Raw genomic sequence first — 13,475 nt, forward strand, 5'->3', positions numbered from 1 at the left:
AGTTTCATGCTAACAATTCAAACTGGTAAAGAGGATAATTTCTATTTAACTGATGATTGGTTTTGAGCATTCATATAGACTAGAAAGAATACATTCTCATAAATGCTAATACTAAGACCCACTAAATGTGCAATAAAGATTAGGGTTGCTGTAGATGAAATTGGCTCCACCTATACTCTCAGCCACATGGTGATTTATTCATAGAGAAGAGTTAGCAGCCAACAATTTGCCCCCTACTTTCAATTTGAAGTGGAAAAAAGGTACAAATTGTGAATATAACAAAATGGTCATCAGTGAATACAGATAGAACAAGGCTCTGCTTTTTCAAATTGAAGTCTTGAATTTCAGTAGAAATGTAAGCACATGAGTATTTGAAAAGAGGCTTGAAATGAAAGCATTTCCTTGCAACCTAGACCAAAACAAAGACAATATTTCTATGACTTCCAGTACTTCCTTCCAGAAATGTCATTCTAGAAATATTAGGGCATTTAGAAATACAATCATGTCACCCCAGATCCAAAATCCCACAATTCTAAAATGGAAGAATAGAAAATGTCATGATTTCTTAAAGTCCACATTTTGGTACTACGGCTCAGTTACTAAAACTATAAGTTTTTCTTCAACAACTAACAATTTTCTTAGCTTCTTGGTCAAGAAGGAAATAGATGTTTACATTTTATATAATAACTTGATTGCTGAAAATTTGCCTTTTTGCCAACTTTATAATTTTATTTACTTTTGTAAAAAAATTTGATTCAAATGATGCAAGAGAATATAAAAACAAAAAAAGAATAATTTGCAAATCTTAATGCAACCAGTATAAGAATGAAGAATGCATCCTCAAGATGAAATATTCAGTCTTGTCTGCTTTGAGGAGGATGTAACCATTGACCCAAAACTCAACAGCATGGAAAGTTATCTTCACTCAAAGCCACCATTATGATTTGAATCCATATTCAAATGAGAATATCAGATATTTCTAGTATTCAAATGATAATACTTGGTATTCTAATTTGCCTGAGAAATATCTTAGAAATACCTGAGAAATATCTGGTATTCTCATTTGAATATGGACTCAAAACATATGCTGCCATCCTTCATGACATATAAGTATGGGTTAGGATTTTCTACTTTTGTTTAAAGTATGTATAGTAGTAAAAAAGAGAACCAAGTTGACAAATAAGGACCTATTTCTTAGGTTTTCTATCATCAATCTAAATGCAAAAATGTTGGCAAAAGTTTACAAGAATTTTTTTACTCTCATTATGAAATCATTGTAATTGAACTTGAAATTATTTATGTTAAATAGCTCTTTTTATATTTAGAAGTATAAAGATTTTTTTAAACATGAAAATTTTGGGTCAATATATATTCTGAATAATCATTAAACACTCTATTAATGTAAAAAAAAAGACAATATCATTCTTCCAAATATTCAATCACTTAAGATAAGCACAGTCAAAAAAATTAATAATCATCAGACTTACTAATTGTGCTGCCACTATTTAAATATGTAAAGTCAAATATATCTTATTTTAGCTATCCAAATTTATTAATCAAAGTAGTGTAATCTTTATGAATTAAGAAAAAACATCAGAGAATTAGAACTGTAGACTCTTTCAGGTACCAGCAAATTTTTGGTAAATCAGATGCTGTATTTAAAATGAATACTGACTCTTACTGAGATATGTTAGTATAGTGAACACTTGACCCCCACCTTCTGTATTCCAGCTACTGCCCAAATAACCCATTCTTCACCCTGACTTGACATTCAACCATTTCAACCACATTCATTCATTCACTTTTTTGTACATAAATAAAACATTTATCAATAGTAGCCATTCCAACAGAGATTATGACTCATTGTGGTTTTGATTTGCATTTCTCTGATGCTTAGTGATGCTGGGCACATTTTCACATACCTGGTGTGTATTTCCATCTTCTTTGGACACATATAATATTCAAGTCCTTGTTTTAAAAACATATTTTAGATATTAATCTCTTTTTTTTTTTTTTTTTTTTTTTGATGGAGTTTCACTCATCTTACCCAGGCTGGAGTGCAAAGGCGCAGTCTCGGCTCACCGCAACCTCCACCTCCTGGGCTCAAGCAATTAGATCTTAATCTCTTATTACATAAATGGTTTTCAAATATTTTCTGCCCAGGTTACCTTTTCACTCTGTCGATGGCTTTCTTTGCTACATAGAAGCTGTTTTCCATTTGATGTAGTTCCATTCATCTGCTTCTGCTTTTGCTGTCTGCGCTTTTGGTGTCATACTCAAGCCGTCACCGTCTATGCAAAAGTCAAGAAGTTCTTCTCCTTGAGCGGGTTTCATAGTTTTAGGTCTTAATATTTAAGTCATTTATCTATTTTGAGTTGATTTTTGTGCATAGTGTGATAATTTGATTCTTTGCATGTGATATCAAGTTTTCCCAGCATCATTTGTGGAAGACACTATCATTTCCCCACTGTCAAAGATAAATTGACCATATATGAATGGCTACTATCAAAATATAACAAGTGTTTGTGAAGATCTCAAGAAATTGAAACCCTTTCATACTGTTGGTGAGAGCGTAAAATGGTGCAGCCACTACGGAAAATAGTTTGGAGTTTCCTCCAAAAATTAAAAATGGAAGTATCATATGATCCAGCAATCCTCCTTCTGGGTATATAATATAAATAATTGAAATCAAAATCTCAAGGAGATACCTGCACTCCCATGTTCATTACAACATTATTCACAAGAGCCAAGATGTGGGAAAAACTCAAATGTCCATTGACAGAGTAGTGGATTTAAAAAATTGTAGTATGTACATAGAATGAAACATTGTTCAGTTTTAAAAAAGACAGAACTCCCATAACATGGAACAACATAGACTCTTCAGGATTTGGTGATGAACTTAGAGTACGTTATGCTAAGCCATTCACAGAAGGACAAATACTGCATGATTCCACAAATATGATGGATCTAAAATAGTTACACTCATAGAAGCATAGAATAGAATGATGATTTCCAGGGTCAGGAGACAGGGGGAGATGGGAAGTTGTTGCTATATGGGTATGAGGGTTCATTTATGCAAGATATGTAAGTTCTAGAGACCTGGTGTACAACATAGTGCCTATAGTCAGCAATATGTTAATATGCATTTAAACTCTGTTACAATAGTAGATCTTATGTTTTCTTATCACACATATAAAAACAAGCAAAGGGGATAAAAAGACTACCAGTAAGCTTTTGGAGGTGTTGGATATGTTTAATACTTCAGCTGTGATGATGGTATCACAGGTGTATATATGTTCCAAGGCATCAAATTGCATGCATAAAACATGTGCATTTTGTGTATCAATCATACCTCGGTAAAACTGTGAACAGCATTTACTGAGCACTTACTATGTGTCAGGTACCAGCATACACATTGAACATAATAGATAAATGTTTCTACCTTCATGGAACTTACATTCTAATGAAGGGAAGTAGAAAATAAGAAAACTAAATAAGTAAAAGTATAGCGTTATGGTTATTATGTTCAATTGTATCAAATAAATTGTGAGTAGTTAATAAAGCAGGAGAGGAGATATGAAGTGTCAGCGGTACCCACAAAATCCCTTACCAAGAAGGTGACTTTTTAAGAAAATGTAAAGGATAAAGTCAGCAAGCCACAGCTGTATCTATGGAAATGGTATATTACGCAGAGGGAAGAGCAGGTGCAAAGGCACTGAGGTGGGAGCATGTGTGATGTGTTCAAAGAACAGTGAGAAGCTCAGTATGGCCTAAGTGTAAAAGAGACAGAGTGAGATCAGCAAGTAAAGGGTTGAGGCAGTTTATACAGGGTTGTAGGGGTTTAAGAACTTTTGCTTTGATTCTAAATGACCTGAATTAGTTTTTAACCATGTCACCGTGACTTGCATGATCAGGGAGACCAATTCCCAGCTAATCCAAGTAAGAAATAATAATCATCTGAACAGGTAATAGCAGTAAAGATAATAAAAAGTGGTTAAAGTCTGGATATCATCTATTTTAATGCTAAATTCTTCAGGATTTGGTGATGGATTTGATGTGAACTGTCAGGTAAAGAGATGAATCAGGTTGACACAAAAGGTTTTCACCTGAATAATGGTAAGGCTAGTGTTGTCATTAATTGAGGACAGGAACATTTGCAAGTAGAGCTTGGAATGGGGAATTACAGGAACCCTTATTTAAGCATGCTAAGTTTGTAATGCCTACTAGACATTCAAGGGGAAGTGGTAAGTAGAAATTTGGATATTAACATCTACAGCTGTACGGTGGCAGGTAGGGGGAGAAGAAACAGCTGCTATTAGTCAGGTATCATCTGCAATGGTTCACACAGAATGGCTATTATTAGAAAGTCAAAAACAACAAATGTTGGTGTGGATGTGGAGAAAAGGGGACACTTACACACTATAGCGGGAATGTAAATTACTTCAACCTCTACGTAAAACAGTATGAAATTTTTTCAAAGAACTAAAAATAGAACTACTATTAGGTCCAGCAATACCTCTACTGGGTATCTACCAAAGGGAAAAAAGAAATCATTATTTTAAAAAGATACTTGCACTTGTATGTTCATTACAGTGCTGTCCACAATAGCAAAGTCTTAAAACTAACAAGTGTCCATCAGTGGTTGGCTGGATTTAAAAATGTGATATATATATACACCATGAAATACTTTGCAACCATAAAAATAATAAAAAACATATTCTTGAAAGCAACATGGATGGAGCTGGAGGCCAATATCCTAAGTGAACTAACTCAGAAACAGAAAACCAAACACTTCGTCTCCTCACTTGTAAGTGGGAGCTAAACAATGAGGATACATGTTCATAAAGATGGGAACAACAGACACTGGGGACTCCAGAGGGTGTGGGAGGGAGGGTGGTGAGGGCTGAAAATGTATCTATTGGGTACGATGTCCACTATGTGGGTAATGGCTACCCTAGAAGCTCAATTCCCACCAGTATGCAATGTACCCATGTAACAAACATGCACATGTATCCTATGAGTTTAAAATAAGATAAAATAAAATAAAACAAATAGTGCAAAAAAAAAAAAAAAAAAAGGAAAGGAAACTTGTGTAATGCCTGTCTCCTTAAATCCTTGCTCTTTCTTCTTCCTCCCTTTTCTCCTCTGCAGAGGTAGAGTTTATGTGTTTTCTTTTTTCAAACCTGTCCTTCAAAGAAACTCATTTACACGGTGTCCTGGCTTCGGGTGTTGTAGTATGAATTACTGTAATCTCTGTTTGCAGTCTGTCTTCACCTCAGGCCCAATTCACCTGGACCTCAGCACTCCTTCATTTCCTCAGGAAAAAAAAAAAGAATAAAGAAAAATTTACCTGTGCCAAACATGGTAGAGAAAAATAGAACATTTCCTGACTCTTTCAAAATGAAAATACAGCAGTGACTGCATTTTCTTCCTATCCCTCATCAGCAATTTGCTCCAGACGCCCCCCCCCACACTGCAGGTCCTAAGGTCACCTCCTAGCCAGAGCCTAAACTCCCCTTCCCACATTCCCCACTCTCCCTTTGGTCTCTATTATGCTAACACTCCAAGCACTTATTAAAGGAAATTTCCCGGTAAAGGAGGTCCGATTACCCACCCACCCATTATAGTAAGAAAGCAGGCAAGGGGAGGCTTGAGTGAGCTAAAACAAAACAACTTCCTTTTACTTGGTAGGAAAAGTATTTCTACTGGGTAATTTGTGATCTGGAGATCTTCTTGCTTCCAGGTCTAAATAATTGCGTAAACTCCATTTGTTTCATTTGAAACGTGGCTGTCATTTCCTGTCAGGAGGGAACAAGAGAAACTCCTAATACATGTTCATCCCCTGATCACCTGTCAGCCTCACAGGAACAAGCATCTCATAATTTGTCCCTGCCCGGGCACTTCATCTTCAAACAGAAACTGCATCTTAATTATAGGCTTTAATGGGCTGTTTCACTCCAGGATCAATATGTCTGACAAAAACCATGCTTTGCTAAAAGCTCATTAATTCACATCCGACTAATTCAGGATTTGTGATGATTTTGGCAGGGACCATGCTGAAGTTTTACCTCTTATACTGCTGCTTACAAAGGCTTAGCTTGGCCAATTAATTAGGGAGAATAGAATTGCCAGGGAAGTATTTACAGAACATCTATTTGCACGGAGATACAGGCTGTTTGTAGCTTCCAGACTGTTCAGCTCTTACCAGGCAACCCAATTTAACAATTATTTTTTATTAGCACTCTGGACTCAGAAACTGAAAAGTGTATTTTCTCAAAAAGCGTCTGCAGATGCACCGTGTTAGCCCCTTGTGGACCGTGCCTTTGGTACCTTACATCCATCGCTCGTTTTACCTCTCATTGCAGGTGCGGCTGTAGTGGACATTTTCATGTGGGGTCAGAGTCATCTCTATGGGCAACATCCAATCGCCAGCAAGGAATGTGAGCATCTCTTTGTTCTTTATCTCAGGACCTTCTCTGAACCCACAGGAGAAACAGGCTAGAAGTGTAGAGGGTTCATCTCTTCACAGGATAACGTTCTACCAAGAGGAACTGGTGTCAATATGGGTGAACACCTTGGAAGTTAAATCTCTAAGCTTTTCAGAAGTCCATGGCCAACAACTGTGACTGTGATCACGTGCACTGTTTTGTCTTTCGCTGCTTTCCTGTGTTACCCCTTCACTTCAGGGTATTGCTTCCCAAATAAACTGTCTGCCCCCAAGAGTCACACTCTGTTTTCAGGGGAAGCCAAACTAAGGTGCCCACTCCTCCAAACTTTTGTGTGAATGAATGTATTTGAGATGCTCACTCATTTCTTCACCCATTTGTTTTTTGATAAATGTATTCATTTCTTGTGCTTCTTGGGCATAGGACTCTTGGTAGTATGTCAAACAAGCAATATCTATCTTCATTTTTTCCTTTTCTACCCTTATAGAACTCTTTCTCTTTTTGCTAATGTCTTTTTCTTGGGTTCTCATAATCTCTATATCCTTCTACCCAGTTCCAGTTTTTTCCCACTAATCTCATTTCTCTCCCTCCTCCTTTTCTCCAATATCCACATAAATTACTCCCCCCAGCTTTAGTCTCTGTATAGTGTTCTGTTTCTTAGTAAAGTAACCTCAACTAATATGGTAGATGGATCTGTGTCAAATGACTTCCATGTGTTTCTATTACTCCAAGAAGGTAAGGAACATGTGGTTATCCAGGACCTTCTAAGCAACTGAGCCTTTCCATGATTGCCCAAATCATGTCTAGATTTGATATCCCAACAATTCCTGTCTTCTTCATCCTAAATTGTCTTAGCATTTGGAACATCAACATCATCTTTTTTCCTCTGAGCTCCCTGGGTCATCCTGCTTCATCTTTTAGGTCTCTCCTTCTTTCCATGTTTTAACTTCTTGTTACTCATAATGTGATCTGTGGATCAATAACATCTATAAAACCAGGATGTCTTTTTTATATATATAGAATTTTGGGTCTTACACCTCCTCTACTGAACCACAGAATTTGCATTTTAAAAAGACCCCCAAGTGATTCATATGCATCTTAAAATTTTAGAAACGTTGTTGCAATTGATGGTGATTTCTTAGGTTTCCAGATGTGATTCTGTTCCTCGATTTCTACAGCCGTCTAAGAAATGTCTCTGTCCTCACACATGCACACGAATGTTCACTGCAGCACAGTTTACAAAAGCAAAGACCAGGAACCAACCCAAATGCCCATCAATGATAGAATGGACTGGGAAAATGTGGCACATATACACCATGGAATATTATGCACCCATCAAAAATGATGAGTTCGTGTCCTTTGTAGGGACATGGATGAACCTGGAAACCATCATTCTCAGCAAACTGACACAAGAGCAGGAAATCAAACACCACATGTTCTCACTCATAGGCGGGTGTTGAACAATGAGAACACATGGACACCGGGAGGGTAGCACTACACACTGGGGTCTGTTGGGGAGAAATAGGGGAGGGACAGTGGGGAGTGGGGAGTTGGGGAGAGATAGCATGGGGAGAAATGCCAGATGGGGAGGAAGGCGGCAAATCACACTGCCACATGTGTACCTATGCAACAATCTTGCATGTTCTTCACATGTACCCCAAAACCTAAAATGCAATAAAAAAAAGAAAGAAAAAAGAAATGTCTCTGTCCTCATAGCTCCAGATAGTGTCCATGAACTGATAGCTGCAAGGACTTATTCCCAAAGCCTGGTGGGGTGGCTCACACCTGTACTCCCAGCACTTTGGGAGGCCAACGAGGGTGGATCACATGAGGTCAGGAGTTTGAGACCAGCTGGCTAACATGATGAAACCCCACCTCTACTAAAAATGCAAAAAATAGTGGGACATGGTGGTGCATGTCTGTAATCCCAGCTACTTGGGATGCTGAGGCAGGAGAATCACTTGAATTGGGGAGGCGGAGGTTGCAGTGAGCTGAGATCATGCCACTGCACTCCTGCCTGAGTGACAGAGTGAGACTCCATCTCAAAAATAAATAAATAAGAACTTATTCTCAAGTCTGATCTCTATTCCAAGCTTATGTTAATTTGTACAACTGGTGAACTGCCCACATGACAACTATATCTGGAAATCTCACAGATAAGCCCAAGTCAAGATATGGAAATGTGACGACTTCAATGAGGCTGTTGCTCGTTGGATTAGCCTGGATGCCTTTCGGAAGCATGTTCACAGGAGTGAAGCTGTTGCTGAAGGCTAGCCTGGAACCGATGTCAGTGGAAACCAATTTAAAACTGATACAGGTAGTTAAGGTTGCTATAGTCAAAAAAAAATTGGTCATATTCTTTGTTGAATTTGGAGTCTAAGAACCCTTTATTCCCCCAAATTAATAACTCCATTAATACTTAGTCCCACAAAAAATACTTTGTGGTAGATACCGTGTTACTTTTCCTGATCCCCTGTTCAGAGTAAACACAGCTATTCCTTTAATGCTGGGGGTATGTATCTGTGGCTGCAGCCCTTACTAGGAATTGTCCTGAGTTGTAATGTAAATGTAAAAATATAAAAAATACATTTTTTTGAAAGGTAAGTCCCTTCGCAGGGGGTAGATTAAGGTCAATGATGGACTGACATGGGGATAGAGGTCCAGCTTCCTTATTTCAAAATGAGATACCTCTGAAGGTCTCATTTCTAGTTTCATAGCTCGCAGAGAACCAGCCGAGGCCTCAGTAGCAACCACACCATGGATCAGATTCTCTCTCTATCCAGTACTGCCTTCCTGACTTCCCCACAGATGTATCTCCTGAGAGCATTCCTGCACACAATTCCTGCAGGCAATCATCTCAGAGCCCATTTCCAAAATATATGTCTTAAGACACTGCTGCTTCTGCATCACTCCCCCTCTTACTGAATGCACCAATATTATCCTGTTGCCCCAGCCAGACAAGAGGGAATGATTTTTGACTTTTCTCTCCTCATTTTATTTAGCTCAAACACTAGGATGCCAACATTGCATTTATGCTGCATTTTTATCCTTATGATCATTGCCCTAGTTGAAGATTTCATTCATCTCTTACCTGGATAACTACAACAGCTCCTGACTTCTTTTCTCACTGCAACCAAATAATATTTCTAAATTTAAAAAAGGTCATATTATTTACAATTCTTCAGTAACATCCTATTCCCGGAGCATAAAATCTACACTTCTGAAGATACTACATAACACCATTTGGCTAACTCAGCACTGGGCTTATGTGTCCCAGAGGAATCATTTCATTATGTTGCCACAAGCTATCAAATTGTCTCCATACATGAAAGTGGCCTTTTTGATGCCAAGAATGTGTTTTTGTCTCTCAGTATCCTTCTAGCCTTGTTCAAAGTGTGGCCTCTAGTGGGAACCTGAGTGAAAGTTTCCTGCAGACATCTACTCAATTCTCCTGTTATTTCTCTCCTCCCACCCATTCTATATTCACATTCACGGAATGAAATGAGATCACTGTTTGCTTATGTATCTAACCTGTCACTTACCTTTACTTCTTAAGAACAACCATTTAAACTTGAGGGCATGATGATCCATCAGGAATTTGCTGGGGTGGCTGGTCAACCAGGATTTACAGCACTCTGCTGATGGGATTCTTTTTATGCACCCTGTAAATTTTAGTTATCGCTACACTTGTCTGTGGCCAGCATGAACAAGGCTGGCTCCTTTTTGTAATTTCATAAGCACAATAAGATCATAAATTTCAAGCTGCCTTTTTTCCCTGTTTTTTTTTTCTTTTTCTTTTCAGTAGCCTATTGCCTGAAGTATAATGGACTTTCAAAGGAAAATGTCAGCATTAACAGACAGCTACTCTAAATGGACCAGGTAGTGTTGCTTCAAGGTTATTTGAAGGTCATCCCTACCTCATAACTGAAGACCTCAGACTGAAAAAGTGTAAGGATTTCTCTGTGACCAAGTAACCACACCTTTTCAGAGCTGAAGGACAAGTATGTGGATGAGTATCTAAATGTTAGTGCCATCCTCATGCCTCACCCAGATGGTGACCAGTTTTGGAAAAACTGGACAAATAGTTTACATCACAGAAATTTGCTCAGCCTTCCTGGATAATAGTAGCCTTCTTTTACTTCAGTACTGCATAAATTTATCCCAGCAACATAGTTTATCATCACCCAGAATATTCTCAAAGATTGGAATAGTTTCTATAATAAACTTAGTTACAATAAGTATAGATTTACAGAATAATTGAGAAAAAAATACAAAAATTTCTCATATATACGATACTTAGTTTCTCTTGTTATTTAACTTCTTACATATTGGTATGATACATTTGTTATGCATAGTTAGCCAATATTATCTAAGATCCTGATTTATTAATGTTTCTTTAATTGTTTTGTTTTTGTTGTAGGTGATGTTTTCTGTTTTTTTTCGTTTGGTCCATTTTGACGACCTGGGCAGTTTTGAGCAGTACTGGTTGGGTATTTTGTAGAATATCCTCAAATGAGATTTGTCTGTTTTTTTTTGTTGTTGTTGTTTTCTTTTCCCTCTCTCCTTTTTTTTTTTTTTTTCATATTTGACTGGCTGTTTAGGAAGACCCCAGGAATAAAGTGTTATTCTCATGACATCATATCAAAAGTACATATACTACACAACATCACTATTGATGTTAACATTGATCACCTGGCTGAGATAGCATTTGTCAAGTTTTTTCAATGAACATTTACTCCTTTCTCTTCCTTTCCATATTATAACTCATTGGAAGGGAATCATTATGTGCAACTCCTACACGAGGAGCAGAGAATTCTGCTCCATCTCTTTGATGGCCAAGTATCTATATAAATTATTTGAAATTCTCCTGCATGGGAGATGTTTCTATTGTTACCCACTTATTTTTTATTCAACAATTTATATCAATATGGACTACTCTATGTGATACTGTAAGCAGATCTTGTACTTTGGGTAATAATTGAGCACTACTTATTCCTTAGTTTGTTACTTGGATTGTTTCAGATATAGCCACTGAACTCAGTTGGCTCTTTTGTTTCTTTAATGTATTTCCATTACTGTGGGGTTTTGTTTGTTTGTTGGAGCACATCTTTACTTTCTGACCCTGCAAGATTCTCCAGGCTTATCTCCTGTCATAGTCGTAGAAAAAACCATTTCTCTAAGGATCCCTGGTTCCTTTTATAGGGGGATGGCATTAGAAACTTAGATTTGAATATTAGATGTGCTTGTTGCTATTGGAATACTATTTCTTCTAGACCCTCTTTACTAACAGAATGGGGAAATATATTTGTGTATAATAACCTGTGAATGTACATATATACATAATTATTCCTATGTGCAACCATCTGTGTCTATATTAAGCTAAACATGAGTTTACACTGATATTCTACTGTATAGATATGCAATCATTTGTTTTTGTATTTACGCGCTGATTTAGGTATTTTTTGTTTACTAGGTTGTATCCAGTGGTAGGAAATTTTTATATTTGTTTTTGTATTTACCTGTTGAAGAAGGTATTTTCTATTTACTTGGTTATAGCTACTTGTAGGAAATTATAAATTAAGCTGCATTAAACATTTATGTGTAGGTTTTTGGTTTTTGTGTGAACATGAGTTTTCCAATCAGATTAGTAAATAACTAAAGGCACAATTGCTGGGTTATGGTAAGATTATGCTTAGTTTTTCTAGAAACTGTTACTTTGTCTTCCAAAAGGCTATCCCATTTTTATTCTCACTAGCCTTGGTGAGAGTTCTTAATGCCCTAAAAACTTGTCAGCAATTAGTAATGTCATTTTTGGGTTATGATCATCCTAATTGGCTTATAGCAGTATCTCACTGTTATTTTCATTTGAAATTCTTTAATGAAAAATAATGTTGAACATCTTTACATATGCTTATTTACAATTTGTATATCTTCTTTGGTGAAGTGTTTGTTCAGATTGTTTTCCATTTTTAATTGGGTTGATTTTTATGTCGAGTCTTGAAAGTTCTTTGCATATTTTGGACAGTTTTTTATCAGATAATTCTTGCAAATACTGTCTCCAATCTGTGATTCATCTTTCGGTTCTCTTAACAAAGTCTTTCACAGATCAGAAGTGTTTAATTTTAATAAAATCCAATTTAACATGTTTTTATCTTTCATGGATCATGATTTTGATGTTGTAACTAAAAACTCATCACTGAACCCAACATCATTATTTTTTTCTTCTAGAAGTTGTATAGTTTTCCATTTTGCCTTTAATTCTGTGATTTATTTTTGTAACAATTGTTTGAGATACAATTAACATTGCATGCAATTTACCCATATAAGTATACAATTAAAGGCCACTAGTATATTGACAGAGCTGTGCAACCACCACCACCACAATAAATTGTAGAACATCATCAACACCCCAGAAGCAAAATTATCCAATTTTCCCCTGCCTACTGCTCCTAGCTTTAGGCAATCACTAATGTGTTTTTGTCTCCATGGATTTCTCTGTTCTGAATATTTCAAATAAATGGAAGCATAGAAAATGTGGTTTTTGAACTGGCTTCTTTCACTTAGCACAATGTTTTCAAAGTTTATCCATTGTGTACAATGATAAGTGCTTTATTTATAATGTTCCATTATATGGATATATCACATTTTGTGTACCCATTCATCACTCAGTAAAATTTTGTATTGTTTCCATCTTTTAGCAGTCATAAAAAATGCTGCTGTGATCCTTGGTGTATAAGTTTTTCAGTGAAAATACATCTTCATCTCTTAATTATATACCTAAAAGTATAATTGCTGGTTCTTATAGTAACTTTATTTTTAAGTTTTGAGAAATCTATTATTTAGTTGCAAGTATTCTTTATAAATTCTAAATATAAACCCTGTATTAGTTTATAATTTAAAAATTCTTCCATTTTATCACTTATATTTTTACTTTCTTTGTCTTTCTTTTAGAAGAACAAGAGTTTTTAAATGTGATGAAATCCAATTTGTCTACTCTTTTTGCTTTCTTGTTTGTGCTTTGGACTTCAT

At 36.4% G+C, this 13,475-nt stretch overlaps 2 long non-coding RNA genes across 3 annotated transcripts in view; both read left to right on the top strand.

The window, feature by feature from the left end:
* Nucleotides 1-13,475, top strand: part of LOC144582456 (uncharacterized) — a 623,889-nt gene that overhangs the window by 437,755 nt on the left and 172,659 nt on the right. The window lies entirely within an intron of this gene.
* LOC128932025 (uncharacterized) lies at nt 8,015-12,979 on the top strand. The gene is made up of 2 exons (XR_008481225.2): nt 8,015-8,763; nt 10,249-12,979. It is a non-coding gene; the product is annotated as an uncharacterized LOC128932025 (long non-coding RNA).

The sequence above is a fragment of the Callithrix jacchus genome, chromosome 5, assembly GCF_049354715.1.
Source record: "Callithrix jacchus isolate 240 chromosome 5, calJac240_pri, whole genome shotgun sequence".
NCBI lineage: Eukaryota > Metazoa > Chordata > Mammalia > Primates > Cebidae > Callithrix > Callithrix jacchus.